At 42.7% G+C, this 15,345-nt stretch overlaps 1 long non-coding RNA gene across 1 annotated transcript; it reads right to left on the bottom strand.

The window, feature by feature from the left end:
* Positions 1-12,711: 12,711 nt before the first annotated feature.
* Positions 12,712-14,845, bottom strand: LOC146968676 (uncharacterized). Its single transcript, XR_015038216.1, has 5 exons — positions 14,527-14,845; positions 13,454-13,514; positions 13,227-13,360; positions 13,032-13,139; positions 12,712-12,883 (listed from the first exon to the last, which is right to left on the bottom strand). It is a non-coding gene; the product is annotated as an uncharacterized LOC146968676 (long non-coding RNA).
* Positions 14,846-15,345: the final 500 nt, after the last annotated feature.

The following is a 15,345-nucleotide window of genomic DNA, read 5'->3' as shown; positions in this document are numbered from 1 at the left end:
GACGCCACTGAGCAAAGCTAAAGCTAACGCTTATCCCCCCAGGCAATATATTACAAGTGCATCGTTGCCATGACCCTGCCCACAACGACTGTGATTGGTTGATAGAAATCCAAATGGTCCAAATTATATTGTTCAGAAGTGACCTTTGACCCTTTGAAATCTGAAAATTTTTTAAATAATTTGAAATTACCTAAATTATCACTTTCTGAGGTTTCCCGTTTAGAGGCTCCCATTACGCTAGTTGAATTGGAATCAGCATTGAGTAAAATGAATAAAGGTAAATCGCCTGGTTTTGACGGGATCCCCCCGGAGTTTTTGCTGTACTTTTGGCCCAATCTTGGCCCTTTCATTTTAAACATGATTAACTATTCTATTGGTACAGGTTCTTTCTCTAGGGATGTCAACTTGGCCACAATCACTTTGCTTCTTAAAAAGGGTAAGGATCTCAATGATTGTGCAAACTACCATCCCATTTCACTTCTGAATTCTGATATTAAACTATTTGCAAAGGTACTAGCTTTACGGCTGGAACCTCTTATGGGTCAGCTCGTTCATCCAGATCAAACTGGATTTATTAAATCCCGTCTGTCGTCAGACAATGTTCGTAGACTGCTGCACATCATTGACGCCACTGCTGATCTCCGTGCCCCATGTGCCGTTCTCTCCCTTGATGCGGAGAAAGCGTTTGACCGCCTTGAGTGGCATTTTTTATGGTCAGTCTTGCGGCACATGGGGTTCGGAGATCACTATATTGGCATGGTACAAACCTTATATTCTTCTCCAAAGGCAATGGTGATGACTGGTGGTTTATGCTCTCCTCCCTTTTCTATTTCCCGCAGCTCTAGACAAGGGTGTGTTCTTTCGCCGTTATTATTTGCTTTATCCCTAGAACCCCTGGCCCAGGCTGTATGTCAGTCTTCCCACACTCCCATTTCTGTTCATAATACGGATCATTTCATATCTCTTTATGCAGATGATATTTTACTTTTTTTGGGTGACGCCGTACATTCCATTTCACATATTCTGTCTATTTTCAATGATTTCAGTTGGGCCAAATCGGCTCTTCTCCCTCTGAATGAGTCAATGCGTAAGGCGGCACTCCCTCATACTATTCCGGTGGTTAAAAATTTTAGATATTTGGGCATCTCCATTTTCCCTTCATTGCAAGCTATTGCTTCAAATAACTATAATTCGGTTCTTAGTCAAGTGGAGGCAGATTTAGACCGATGGGGCGCTATGCCAAATACTTTCCAGGCACGTATTTCGGTTATTAAGATGAATATTTTGCCTTGGGTCAATTTTTGTAGTTGTATGCTCCCTTTACCCCCTCCGCTAGGTTACTGGGATAAATTGCACAAATTAGTTACATACTATATTTGGAGAGGTAAGCGTCCTCGTGTCAAATTGTCCATTTTGCAAAGATCAAAATGCTCTGGTGGACTAGGTCTTCCTAACTTCAAACTCTATTCATGGTCTTTTACTCTTCGCGTTCTACATATTTGGCTCAACCCAGACGCTCAAGTGGCCTGGCGTCCTCTGGAGGAGAAGCTGGTGTGCCCTCATAGACTACAAGATTTAATCCACTCTAATATTCCCCTTAAACTTTGTAGATCTAAGTATGGTCTGATTATTTCCCATTTAATTATGATTTGGAGATCGGTAGAAAACCACGCAAATATTCATATGAAATATAATTTACATGTCCCTTTGTTTAATAACTTTGCACTCTGTTTGGGAGGGCAGCCCATTCTCTTCCCTAAGTGGATGAATAATGGGATTAATATTCTTTCTGATATAATTTCGAACAACATACTGAGGACCTTTCTTGACCTGAAGACAGTTTATAATATCCCCAGTACATCCTTCTTTTTTTATTTACAACTCCGAAGTGCTCTGTGTGCCTACGGGATCCCTTGGGGAAAAGAGTTTAAGATCCACCCAATTCATAAAATCTGTTCCAATCAATCTGCCAAGGGTTTGGTCTCCAACCTGTATGCTTTCATGTGCAAAGCAGCAGAATCGCCTCTGCTCATTAAAACCTGTTGGAGTCAGGACCTTTCTGTTTCCTCCTCAGCAGTAGATTGGAACATAGTGTGGTCAAATATTCTGTTATCATCTAGGAATCCCAATTATCAAATGATACATTATAATTTTGTACATAGACTTTATTGCACTCCTCGGAAATTATTTCAGATGAAACGTCCAGACTGTCAACTCTGCTCCCTGAGCACCATAGGCACGTTTTTTCACATGGTATGGAATTGTCCTCCAGTACTATCCTTTTGGAAAATTGTTGTAAGAAGACTGTCTGTTATGCTGAATGTTGTAATCCCATGTTCTCCAGTCACTTTGTTGTTGAATGATTTTTCTGGTCTGAATTTGTCCATTAGACAACGCCGGTGCCTTCTGCTCGGCCTCACGGCCGCAAAGAAGATCATTGCCCAGAGATGGAAGGCCCCACACACTTTGTCCTATGACCAATGGGCATGCTCAGTAGTAGACTTGGCAAATCTTGAAATGTCTGTAGCACGTATGCATGGTGCGAAGGAAGAGAATGTTATTTTTTGGTCCAAGTTTGCGCATACAGTACATGTAAATTCAGTCTCTACAGTTTAAATTGGATCTATTTGTTTTTTGTTTTGGTTTTTGTATTGTTTTGTTGTTGTTTTAAGGAGGTTGACCTGGGGGGACGGGGGGGTATACATTTAGATGTCTGTATATATTGAATTTATGTTTTGTTTCTGTTATTTTTAGTTGTTGTTGTTCGTTAGGGGTATTTTTATTCTTTATTTTTATTCTTTTCAAGGTGTGTGTTTGTTTGTTGGTGTTTGTTTGTTTGTTTTTTATTATATCTTTGTTGTTCTACTGGATTGAAATAGATAAAAATTAATAAAAAAATTGATCACAAAAAAAAAGAAATCCAAATGGTCGGGGTGTTTTTTTCTGCAATCGCAGAATCACAGTCGGACCAGCGAGACCAGTAGAAATAAAGTATTGTAGACTAGAGGGCTGCACGGGCCGAGACTCTCAAACCCGACCCGAACCGAGCCCGAATTAATGAATTAAAAACCAGGCCCGACCCGACCTGTTACCCGAAGTGTTATTATGCAAAATGCACGTTATTTTCAATGACATTTAACAGCGTGACGCTCGTCAAGCAGCTCGGAAGTGAGACGACTCGGTAGAGAGAGAGAGAGAGAGAGAGAGAGAGAGGTGGACACGGCCGTGTGTGTGTGTATGTGTGCCAGAGCAACCTCACTCATACACGACAGGAACCAGCAGAGAAGGACTGAGAGACATGCCCAGCGACACCAGAGGGCAGCTGCATCTGGGCTCCTCTGCCCAGACTGCTCACGGATCCACCTGAAGTGGCACCAGTCTGAGTGGCACTAGCGACACACACGCGCGCTCAGAGCGCTTGCGACCAACGACCAAGACCAGCTGTCCGCGTGCAGCTCGACCCGACCCGGGCCCGAATTAATTAATTAAAAACCAGGCCCGGCCCAGCCCGGCCCGATACCCATCGGGCCTCGGGTTACCCACGGGCTCGGGTCGGGTAGCCATGCTCTATTGTAGACTATTGGACTCTAACCAATGTCCCGAGAGCCCTGAGCTGCATCAAAGCTTTCAGGCTGAGATATTACAGTTTTTCTCGATTGCTAAGACACATTTCTCGAAAGCTTCTCAGCACTTGTATGCAGTAAGCCTACGTAAAAATAAAGTACAAAAATATAGAAATGAGAAGTGCATAACTCAGCCACAGCATCATTTCTCCATACTGGATCAGGCCACAGGACTTCATCCTGAACTGGCTTACAGTATATGTGCCCTCACATCATTGGACACAAGTGTGATCCATTTTGAGTTGTTGTGTTCAACCGATGAAACCTGTGCTTTACTTGTGTTTGACTTTTGCCACCTGTGCTCAGCATTATGCAACACAGGTGCATCACAATGAAAATGTGTTGGTAAGTTGTGTCTAAACAGGTGAAAAGTGCTGATGGTTTTGCCAAAAGAGTGACTGATTCAATCAGTGGGTTCAGGCAACTGAGAATTTGGTTCAGACAGCAGGGTTTAGTGTTTTAGCAATTGAGAAAAACTGTAATAGCCTACCTGTTGGAGCTATTTATTGATAGGGCTGCAACTAACTATGGCCCTGTCCCAATTCTCCCCCTAAAACTTCCACTTGGTTTTGAGTGCCCCTCAACTGTAAATTCCCCTCGTTGAGGGAAAGTGGCTGAAAATCTTTCCCTATGGAAATGGGACACCACTAGTGTAGTGAACGTAGTGAACGTGATAACATAGCTACGTCACATGTTTACAATTATACCGGTGGAGCGTGCTACTATTTCATTCAGGAAAAATGCCGGCGGTTCCAGCTGTTGTGTTGCCTGTTGCGTTGGCTGTGTTTATCTCAGTCTAAACAATTTTTGTAATTAGTCATGGTTATCATAGATTAGCCGGGCTAACGGTTAGCTGCCTGTTTAACTTTAATAACTCAGTGACTCAATAAACGGTCCATGAAAAAATATTTTCTCCAGTGGATATCTGAGTTACAACATGACTGAGCTAACTGGAGTAGTTTCATGTCGTGTCTGACAACGGGAGGGTTTTAACAGCTGACGTCCTGGTGTTAGCTTAGCTACCGCCGTTAGCTTTGCTGCTGCTGTTAGCTGTCCCTGTCAGCTGCAGTCACTGATGCGACACCGCGATTCCCCCAATAAATACCACACATAGCGACACAAAACACACACCGAGAGAAATAGTAGGCTAATGTTTCTTCAGGCATTTCAGATTTGTCTAAACGGCGATCGAGCGTGACAACGGGTAATTTCATCTTCCACTTCGTTTTAAGCCCGCATCGGACCTCACTACATTTTGAGAGCTGATTTTAAGGGCAAAATCGCACTTCCCCTTGCTCCCTAGAGTAATGGGACACCCTACCCCTACACGTGAACGCGCAAAATATAGGGTTAGGGCAAATATTTAGGGCTAGGGGGAGAATTGGGACAGGCCCTAAGTCACCGACTATTGAAACGATTAGTCGAATAATCGGATAATTACAGGGTTTTCCCTGGGTTTTTTTGAGATTTTGATATAACAGGCTGAACATTGCTTATACAGGACTCTACACAACCATTTGTTAGTTTACTTTAGGAGCACAATGAAAAATGTTTAACTAAAAAATTTCCTCTGGGAAATTCTGAGAGGGCCACGGAGCTATGGCCGGTTTTGCCATCTCTGTCAACATGGGAATCAAATCCACGATCTTACTGTGCGTTCACACCAAAAGCTTCCAAAGCGTCAAAAACGCTTGAGGGTGGGCGTCAGACAAGACAGCTTCCAAAACTGCAAATATTTTCAGCCGCTTTGGTCGCTCGTCACGTGACTGACGTCAAAGTTCGATCGCGCTGGTCATTGGGGAGCCGAAATACAAAAAAAAAGAAAAAAAAAGGCAGCCGACGGACATCTCTATTCTGACAGGTTGCCGCCGATTGCCGCTTAACCGCGTCATAGCTAATTACCCTAAAGTTAACCATGGCTCAACTTCTCATCTGGTGACGCTTTGGACGCTTTGGAAGCGCGGCGACGCCTGTTGACGCTTTGGACGCTCAGTGTCACCGGGCTCTCATTGAAAATGAATTGACTTCCGGCATTTTGACGCTTTGGAAGCTTTTGGTGTGAACGCACAGTTAAGGTCAAGACAGAGCTGATCAGACACATGATCATCTTTTTATAAGCACTGATATGGAGGAGCTGTAATCACATTAGGTTAAGAATGTGTGTGTGTGTGTGTAATCACATGAAGTTACCTGTGTGTGTTAGAGTGTGGGAGAGGAGTTGTATGTTACCTGTGTGTTTTGATGTGTGTGTGTGTCTGTAACTGTAATCACATGAAGCTGGTTCTAGAGTCTGTGTGTGTGTGTGTGTGTGTGTGTGTGTGACTGACTTGACACATGTTATGAGCTGCATCCTGTGTCAGCCTGATTTAGCTGTGTCTGTGTTTATAAACATTTAAACGAGCGTCAGGTGGATTGTTTATGAAGTTAACGAGCTCTGGCCTGAGAATCACAGAGGTTACCACGGCGATAGGGGCCCCCGCAGGCTGAGGAAGACAGAAACGTGGAGAAAAAGAGCCATTTTCTGCCTCTGCACTGGTCTCACAAAAGAGACAGAACAAAAACACAGATCAACGTTGCTCTAAGGACTTCCTGAAAAATGTGGTACGATTTGGTGTTTCTACAGTAAATATTTTGGAGACGCTGGCAGTTTTAAAACATCGGTCCGCTCTGCTTCTCTCAGAAAATATTTGTATTGGAGTCAATGAGGAGCAGAGACAGACGTGGCCGCACTCAGAGGCTGATTCTGTAAGGTTACCAGTGGTTAAATCCTGAAATGCAATACTCCAATCATAAAATTTACTAGCTACTAAAAATATTCCTGAACTTTAAGTCTGTGTGTAATAAAGACACGATTCAACATCTGAACCTAAAGAGGAGAGTAAAAGAAGCCATCTATGTAAAATTAGAGAAAGCATCCCTCAACCCCTTTCATCCCTTCCCAGGAGATTCAACAATCTAGCCTCTAAGAAAAACAACTGTTCACAAGTGGCATGTAACTCCAACGACTGTCGTTATAACACAATAGGGCACTAACGAAGTCGAAACCAACTTTCCACCAAATACAGTCACTCAAACGACTGTCGTTGGCACTTGGAGCACAAAAGGGAACCAGTGACATCACCAGCCTTGTGAAAGCCCCTCCCAGAGGTTACCTGGGTCTCTCTCCACACCAGATAGTTGGACCAGTCCCAGCCTGGTCAAATGCGAGCATGAACTGATGAAGCCCCTTGGATGAGAGGTGAAACGTCTTCCTAGACAAATAACCAATGCTGCCTTCATGTGCTATGGTACAGATGGTATTTTCCACTTGTGACCTGGTATTTACCAGTGCGTTGTGTTCATGTGCTTTTGTTGTTGTACAGAGAAAATAAAGATGGTGGACACACAGATTCAGACTTGTTACTTGGGTAAAACCATAGATATAAATACATGTGCGCCATCTACGTGTATATCTATGGGGTAAAACAACTTGGATTGCCTAGTTCATTTCAGCAAGAAGATGAATTATCAAAACTCAAACGGTAAATATTAATATTCATGGAGATTTAGCACTGGCTATTTGGCTAGCTTTTTACTGTACATGCATGCATACATGAAGTGAATAGCTGCTAACTGTTTTCTAAAGGCTTGCCTTGCTTACCATTAACGAATCTTGCATTGCTCGCCGCCATGTTGAAAAGGTCAAAGGCAGCCGCGTCGCCAGACAGATTTCACTGGGGCACGTGCCCCAGTATTGATCTGCAGTGCCCCAGTAAAAATTTCACCAGTAAAAAATTCACTTCAGAGTTTTAAGTCTACATAGCATAGGCTACGGAATGCGCACATAACTACTTAATATGGTAATTTATTCACGTGTAGCGACTTCAGCTGATTTATACTTCTGCTCAACTTGAAGCTGCAGACAGACAGAGAGAGAGAGAGAGAGAGAGAGAGAGAGAGAGAGAGAGAGAGAGAGAGAGAGAGAGAGAGGCGCTGCCTGAGTAACGTTAGCCGACAACCATAGTGCGAATTACAGGGGGGTTTGACCCCCCCAAACCCTCCCAATTACGACTTCGACCCCCCTAAAAGAGGTACAAATAACAGGGGGGGGGGGTTGAAACATTTATCTTTCTTATTAGTAATCATAAATACTACAATAAACAGTATTTTCCATAGTTATGCCAGGAAGATGCTTGTAGTAAAATTTCAGACACCCCTAGTGGACTAAACCATTTCATTGCCTGAGCCTGACTGGCTCACATCCAAGTCGGTGCCTGCATTAAAAAAAAAAAAAAGACTTCACGCCATCTCATGGAGCGCTGTAAATTAATGTAAGTAGCTACCAAGCTATTTAATACACTTACTAACTTTCAGAGTTTCAGAATTATATTGTGTCAGGTGTATGCCTCCTACCTTTTTTTTTTTTTTTTTTGCTAGGAACACCTGGCCCTTGCCTGCTCGTCCCTCTCTGGCGTCTTTATGTTGATTTTCATAATGCTGCTTCCTCTAACTCTTTAACGTCACTATTCCTTATCACGCCGCCTGTCAGTCCGTTTGATTTTTCTTATTAGAAATCGATCCATTTTGTGCCCTGTGCAGTCACTCTGGTTAGCGGAGCTATAATAACCTGCAAGCTGCACTGCCGTCAGGTTGTAAACAAAGCCGCATGCTGCGTTGCCAGGTTTGACATTTTCCCCCTTTTGGAAACAACATAATTGAAGTGAATGAGTTGAGTTGAATGAGTTTAATGCATGGTTTAATGTAGTTGTTAGCGTGTTTGTAGTGCAGTGTTGGGCTATTTGTAGCCTATATGTAGCACATAAAAAAAAAAGTTTTATAATTTCATTTTAATAGTCTGTGGTGGTTTAGTTGGGCTTTTATCTTTTTGATAATACAAAAAAAAAAGAAAAGAAATTGGTGACCTCAAAATCAAACTTTGTGAACAGTTTTCTTAAAATAGTCTAATATGTTTCTCACTTCTGAATTAATGGTAAAGATGAGATTCACCATAGCTCTGGCTTTTGGGCCTATAGATAGAGTCCTATCTTATCCTTAGTTCCAATATTGGGACCAGTACAGGATGTGAATCTGTCTGGATTAGAGCATGTATGGTAACACATCTGCCATCATCTTTGCTATGTAGATAGTGTGTTTGGTTCTAGTTCAGCATTTTGTGGCTCTGTGTTTGAACAGAAATGAGGGTGTGTGGGGGTCTCAATTGCTGGCAGTTTAGATCTAGAATATTTTGTTGGTGACTGCAAAAGTTGTTTGTGTGGTACATTATGTGCCACATGAACTGTAAAATTGTGTAAAATTTGGTTTATCATCATCTACAGACTGTAGACATGTATAGTTTAAAGCACTATTTATGTTTTTTTTTATTATAAGTAAGTGCTAAAAATGTTTTTGCTCGTGCACTTTGCGCGCTCACATGAATTCTTTGTGCCCCAGGTGTGCCCCAGTACAGTATTAGGTCTAGTGACGCCCCTGGTCAAAGGTTATTCTCATCTCGGCAACTCGGGCATCAAAAAATTCTATGAGTTGCCCAGTGGAAAATACCACATGAGGGGGTGTTCATGTGCACTTTTCACGTCGTCTTTTGGTATTTACCATAATTACCATAGCACATGAAGGCAGTTGCTTTCCTTTGAGATACTATGACCTGGACAAATGAGAATATGCACAGGCTTAAAGCACTGTCTTACATCTTCAAATTAACCACAGAGCAAAAGAACGTGTGGGGAAACTTTGGTGATGGCTACAAATACAGGACTATGGGAATAAATTCAAATTAAAAACACGCTGTTTGTTAACTCGCTAGTCGATAATAGCCAAGTTAAAAGAATAGTTCACCCAAAATTGAAATTTCACTCATTATCTACTCCCCCTCATGTGGACTAAGGGCTGAGAGAAGTTTCAGAGTCCTCCGTGGCTTCTCTGAGTTACAGGGGGTCTCGGCGTAGCACTGCATGTCCATATAACGGTTGCAAATGGATACCACTTTTCTTCGTAACAAAAAGACAAATACCAAATACCTCCATGCTGCTCGTATGTAATGTCCCTCTTGTATTGAAGCCCCGAAATGCTAAATTGTTCCAAAAAAAATTTAAATAAGTCTATATTTCAAGCTTGTTTGCAGCGGAAGCTCCTCTTCCTGGTGTGTCTTTTTGTTACGAAGACAGTAGGTATCCATATGCAACCGTTATATGGACATGCACTGCTACGCCGAGACCCCCTGTAACTCAGAGAAGCCACGGAGGACTCTGAAACTTCTCCCAGCCCTTAGTCGACATGAGGGTGAGTAGATGAGTGAAATTTCAATTTTGAGTGAACTATTCCTTTAATTTACAGAGTATGTCACCTCAACTAAAATACCTTCTTAGATTTTGTAACTCCCTAGGCTAATTTTGTTGATAGCCACATAAAAGTTAGAAGATAAATGCAGTACAATGTGTCCTCTCTCTACAAACCACAACTTTGAGGTGAAATGATCTAAAACTGAATCACCAACCGGTTTTGTTGAGGACGACTCGAGGCTGCAGGAGAACATCCAGCAGGTTCCTCTGCCGCTCGATCTCCTGTCTGAAGCCCGAAGCCTCCGCCTCGTACCCGGCTACGACTCTGTCCACGGCCGCTAAGATTTCCTGGGAGGCGGCGGCGAGTCTCTCGGTAACAAATCCTCTCAGAAACTCCACCTCAGACATTTTACTCAAAGTCTTTGTTGTTCCTGGCAGCCAGGAGACCCGAGCTGTTTGTTTCCCGCTGCTAGACTCTCTTCCCGTTTGGGCACGTCACGTGCATAGATCGACCAGTCGGCAACCAAGGGAACGCCTACAAAAATGTCACTTCCGGTCAGAGCCGTGGGAGGGACCTATACCATGAAAACCATAGACTGTAAAAACATGAAAACGCGGATCATTAAACCCAGTATTTTAAAATGTACGCAACAATCGACCATGATTGTACGGACTTTTTATTTTTTTTTAGCTCTTTATTTTATTTTTTTATTTATTTTAATGTTTATTTTGCAGGGACGATACATACAACATTGCCACAAAGAATGAAAAATGCGATGCATACAAGACGTCTAACTTCAGCTAATTTGCTTTGTCATACAAGTGAATCAAACTAAAACAAGACACAAGCGCTTAGGTTTAAATGCCACGCTTTCACATTATAGTGGCCGGGGAGGATTGTTTCTTTGTTTATTAGATCCTCATTAGCTGCTGTACCCCTTTCCCACTGGCCAAAAAACCCGTTTAAACCCGCTAACAATCGGCTTTTGGTGGCAGTGGGAAAGGCGCACTGCCGCGTCGACCCGCAGCAGCTATTCTTCCTGGGGTCAAAAACGTCTTAAGCCGTTTTCCCACTAAAATTAGCGGGTCGACGCGGGTTTTTTAAACGCGGGTCGACCCGCTAACAATCGGCATTTGGCCCCTTTCCCATTGACCAAAATGAGCCGAGTCTGACCCCCCGCTGAGGGATCAGACAGAGCATAAACCAGTCGCCCCGCTCTCAACCGCGGTGCGAGAGACACACACAGTCATGCCACAGCCGCCCGCCGCGGAGTGTCCGTCCGCCGAGGCAGACTCTCTGGCTGGCTGACCTGGAGCACCAGGACCGCGGAGGACAGTGAGTCTGCTGCGGCCGGATGACGGACGTCCGCGGCACAACACGTCAGTTAAACAGGCTGTCGCTTCTTTTCTTTTTTTCTATCGTTTTCGGTCAGCGTTCTCTGATGTTTTGATCCCAGTCTCGGATGAGAGCAGAGCGGAGCAGAGCTTTGTTTTGGTACGTGATATGAGACGCGACCGGCGCGATGACGTAGCGTCACGTAACGTTCAGTGTCATCACGTAAATTAGCGGGTTGACGTGGGTCTGGCGTTCCCACTGCAAGCCGTTCGGAGCTGAGCCGATTAAAGGCGATTTTAACCCGCGTCGCTTGCCGAGTCGTTTGACCCGCGTACCAAAAGCCGATTGTTAGCGGGTTTAAACGGGTTTTTTGGCCAGTGGGAAAGGGGTAATACAAACATTTCTGTTTCAGAATTTAACACAAAACATTCAACATAGATCATCATCATACAGTGGACAACAGCAACACAAAACATAAAAAAAGCTCACATCTCATTTACAACCTGTTCTTAAAGTACAAAGAAACAGAAATCATGCATTATTTTAGAGACATGCAACTGTCTCCAATGGTCAGAGAGTCACTCCCTCTTGTAAAAACAAATAGCCTACATCAGAGGTCTTCAACAGGGTCCGCGACCCCTAGGGGGTCCGCGGAGGTACTGCAGGGGGGTCGCGAAAGTTTCAGAGTACCTTGCTGCAGTCAATATGGCCGACACGAGCGGCGCCATACATCCAATCCATACCGGAAGTTTCAAGCGGAAGTTAGTTAAACACCGCTCTGAGGAAGCGGAAGTTAGTTAAACACCGCTCTGAGGCGAGCTACAACAATAAAAGCACGTACGTTTACACATAATTATGGATTCTTTTTGCAGTTACATGTTTATCGTAACGGTATAATTGACTAGGTAATTAACTTCGCAAGTTTATAGGCTACTGTAAAACTCAGAAGTTAGAAGTCCACTAATCACTAAATATAATGTTAACTTTTCATGGATTAATAACTTCTTCTATAACTTCTAACGTTCAACGTTAACATAAAAATATGGTTGTGTGGTGGGGTTCACTCACGCACACTCTCTCTAGCTCCCAATAGGACTGAATAATATAAATAATGAATAGACTGAATTCTCATTAAATAAACCTAGGATTAATAAAATGAGAATTTACAATATCAAATTAATTGACCACTTTCAGATTAGTCAGTAGTTGCAACATGCACACCACACAGTCATACTTTGACATTAATATTTTAATTATTGGGGAGGTAGAAAAATAGAAGACACAAATAATTGGTGGTACCAGACATTATGCACTGATCATGATCCTTCCTGTCAGGTAAGATGTGACCGAGGAGATAAAGGCCAGTTTGGGGAACTGTGCTGTCTGTTAATCTTTCTGGAATCAAACAAAACACAATATTGCACTTTCATACTGGCAATAATAACTTGACTTGAGTTATTTTTTGTAAACAATGCCTTTATTACAAAACAGAACAAACAAACAGAACAAACAGGGGTCGCCAGGCCATCCTGCTTTGTTGGGGGCACAGTATCTGGTGGTGGTGGGGCTTAAAACAGGCTCCCACTGGCCAACACAACCTCAGCCTTCAGCCTGGTGAGGCCTTCCTCCACGAGGATTCTGATCAAAATCTGAAAAATAGTAACATGATCCAATCATACAGTAACCTTATGATGCTGTAAAGAGTGTTCTCTTTGTTTTTATGCTTTCTAAAGGAATAAAATTGAACACCCAATAATTTCCTCACAATTCCCATGCAAGCTCGATTGACATTCTTACCTCTGGGAGCATAACATCAAAGACAAAATCGAGGAGGTGGATATCCCCTTTTTTTATCTGTTCCCCCACGCCCGTGACCTCCTCAATGACTCGAAGGACCTCAAAGATCTATTAAAAACAAAAACACAAAGTAAACAAATTAACCGTTGTTACCTCTGAACACACATACACATGACTTATGGCATTTTCATTTACTCGCTGGTCACTGAGGTTAAGCGTCCTCAGTTTCAGATGTTGCTTCAGATTCAATGAGGTGGAGGGATTTTGCCAGAGATACAGTACATCCGGTTGGATCTCATCTTTCCACTGATGAGATCGTCATACAGGTTCTGAAACCAAAGAGTAAAAGGTGAACATGTAATCATTAGAGAAAGTAAGACAGACTGGAACTACTGAAAGCACAGTCTATTCAAAAAAGTTACCTTGATCTGCATCTTAGAAAAGATTGACAGGATCCCTCCATCCTCAACTGCATCCATGATCCTGCAGAGAAACATGAAAATATTAGGACTTCCAGAAACTCCAAAAACTGGATTACTCAGCCACACAGTACGTTTATATGCAGAGCTTAATCAAGCTATGCTCAAAATTCGATTTTGGCGTCAAGTCGGACTTCTGTCCTTGTCTCAATTTACATGCAACTGAGAAAATCGAATAACTGACGGGGTCCGCCCCCTCATGCGGCGTCACCCGTTGCTTCAGCGGGTTAATACGCCCCCCTGTCCTGTTGACTTCTCTGTCACCTTGTAAAAAACTGAATATAAACAATTTAGTAGCTTAACAATAAATTCTCAACTGCAGTTCCCGACCAGACGCGTCAGTCTGGGCTGGATGCGCTGAGAATAGGATACGGGCTTCCTTTTCCCCCCCTCTCTCTCTTTCTTTTTAAAAAAACACTCTTGCTGGTTGCGCTGTGTGAAATGCATTGACTCGGCTGATGTTGGGTTTTTTTCTTTACTTTGCCGGTTTTGGGTGGCTTCTCTGCTCCACTTGGTGCCGTCTCTACGGTTGTGGAGCATGCGCACATGCATTGTCCAGTTATACTCCGACTAAGGTGTTTACATGACGGAGAAAATCGAATTCCAATCGCATTATCTGGGTGTCTTAATCGGAGTTCTCAACTCCGATTTCAGTCGGGCTAAGGTGTTTACATGCACTTCAGTTGTCCAGTTATAGTCGAATTAAGGCAATAATTCGGTTTTTTCAAGTGTCATGTAAACGTACTGACAGATTCTAGGAACAGTCACATAAAGTGAGAGGGGGCAGAACCAGAGCAGGAATATTTATTCTTCATGTTAATTTGTTTTCAATCTTTTTTTTTTTTTTTTTTAAATCTGGACATATGCAGGTGGACTGATACAGTACTAAGAAAGCACTTCTGCTTGCCTGTTGGAGAGAGACTAAACCCCCCCTGAAAATAATCAAATGTTGAAGACTTTAAGTGGCAGCTTATTGTGTCACTATACATATATTAAAATAGTAAATGGTGTTATACCTCGGTCGTTCAATGTCATCTGTGCATCCACAGTCATTTCTGGTTTTTCCAGCACATTCTTTGTGCAACCAGCCCTTGCACATCTGGCACTGGACCCATTCCAGAGACTCTGCATCTGGGTACAACAGTCTAACCACACAGGAGACATCTTTGAAATTGCACATACACATACATATATACTATCCAATTGTTATCCCTACACAGTGCATGTGAAACGAATAAATCATTATTCTCCTGAATACATCTATAAAAAATAAACATAGTCCTTCAAGTCACTTCTTGAAAACACTTTGTAGCCCTTGAAGTGATCATTTCTTAAATTAAGTCTCAAACCAACCTCATTCCGGTGTTTTTTGAAATCTGGAAAACACAGAATCTCTCTGGGTCAGCCATGCACTGTCTGTCATGACGCCCCCTCTGCCATGGTTTTCTGGAAGTCAATTTTCAGAATTACATCCATGTCTATCTGGCAAATAGGTCATCAAAATATGCAAGACTATCTGGACTACCATTGTGAAGGACTCCAACACACACAGTTATGTGTTAAACTGTTTTTAATGACTCTAAAATCACTAAAACTTCAGTTATGTGTTCACAGCCATTTGATAACTAACATCAATGTCCTCCTCAGCCTTCCTCTTCAGCCTGAAGACTGGAGTATGATTTCCCTCAAGGAGCTCCTGGCATTCCTTGGTCCAGTGGGCAAAGACTTTTCCATAACTACAATGACATATCATAGAAGTACAAGGAAGTTGAGCTTCTTCTAGTCCAGTCCAGTTGTGTATTAACTTAACAAACAAGTATCAAATGGCTTTACAA

This window comes from Trachurus japonicus, chromosome 18 (genome assembly GCF_045865225.1).
Source record: "Trachurus japonicus isolate A0001 chromosome 18, Traja_1.0".
NCBI classification, from domain to species: Eukaryota; Metazoa; Chordata; class Actinopteri; order Carangiformes; family Carangidae; genus Trachurus; species Trachurus japonicus.
This window is presented reverse-complemented; position numbering and strand designations above follow the sequence as displayed.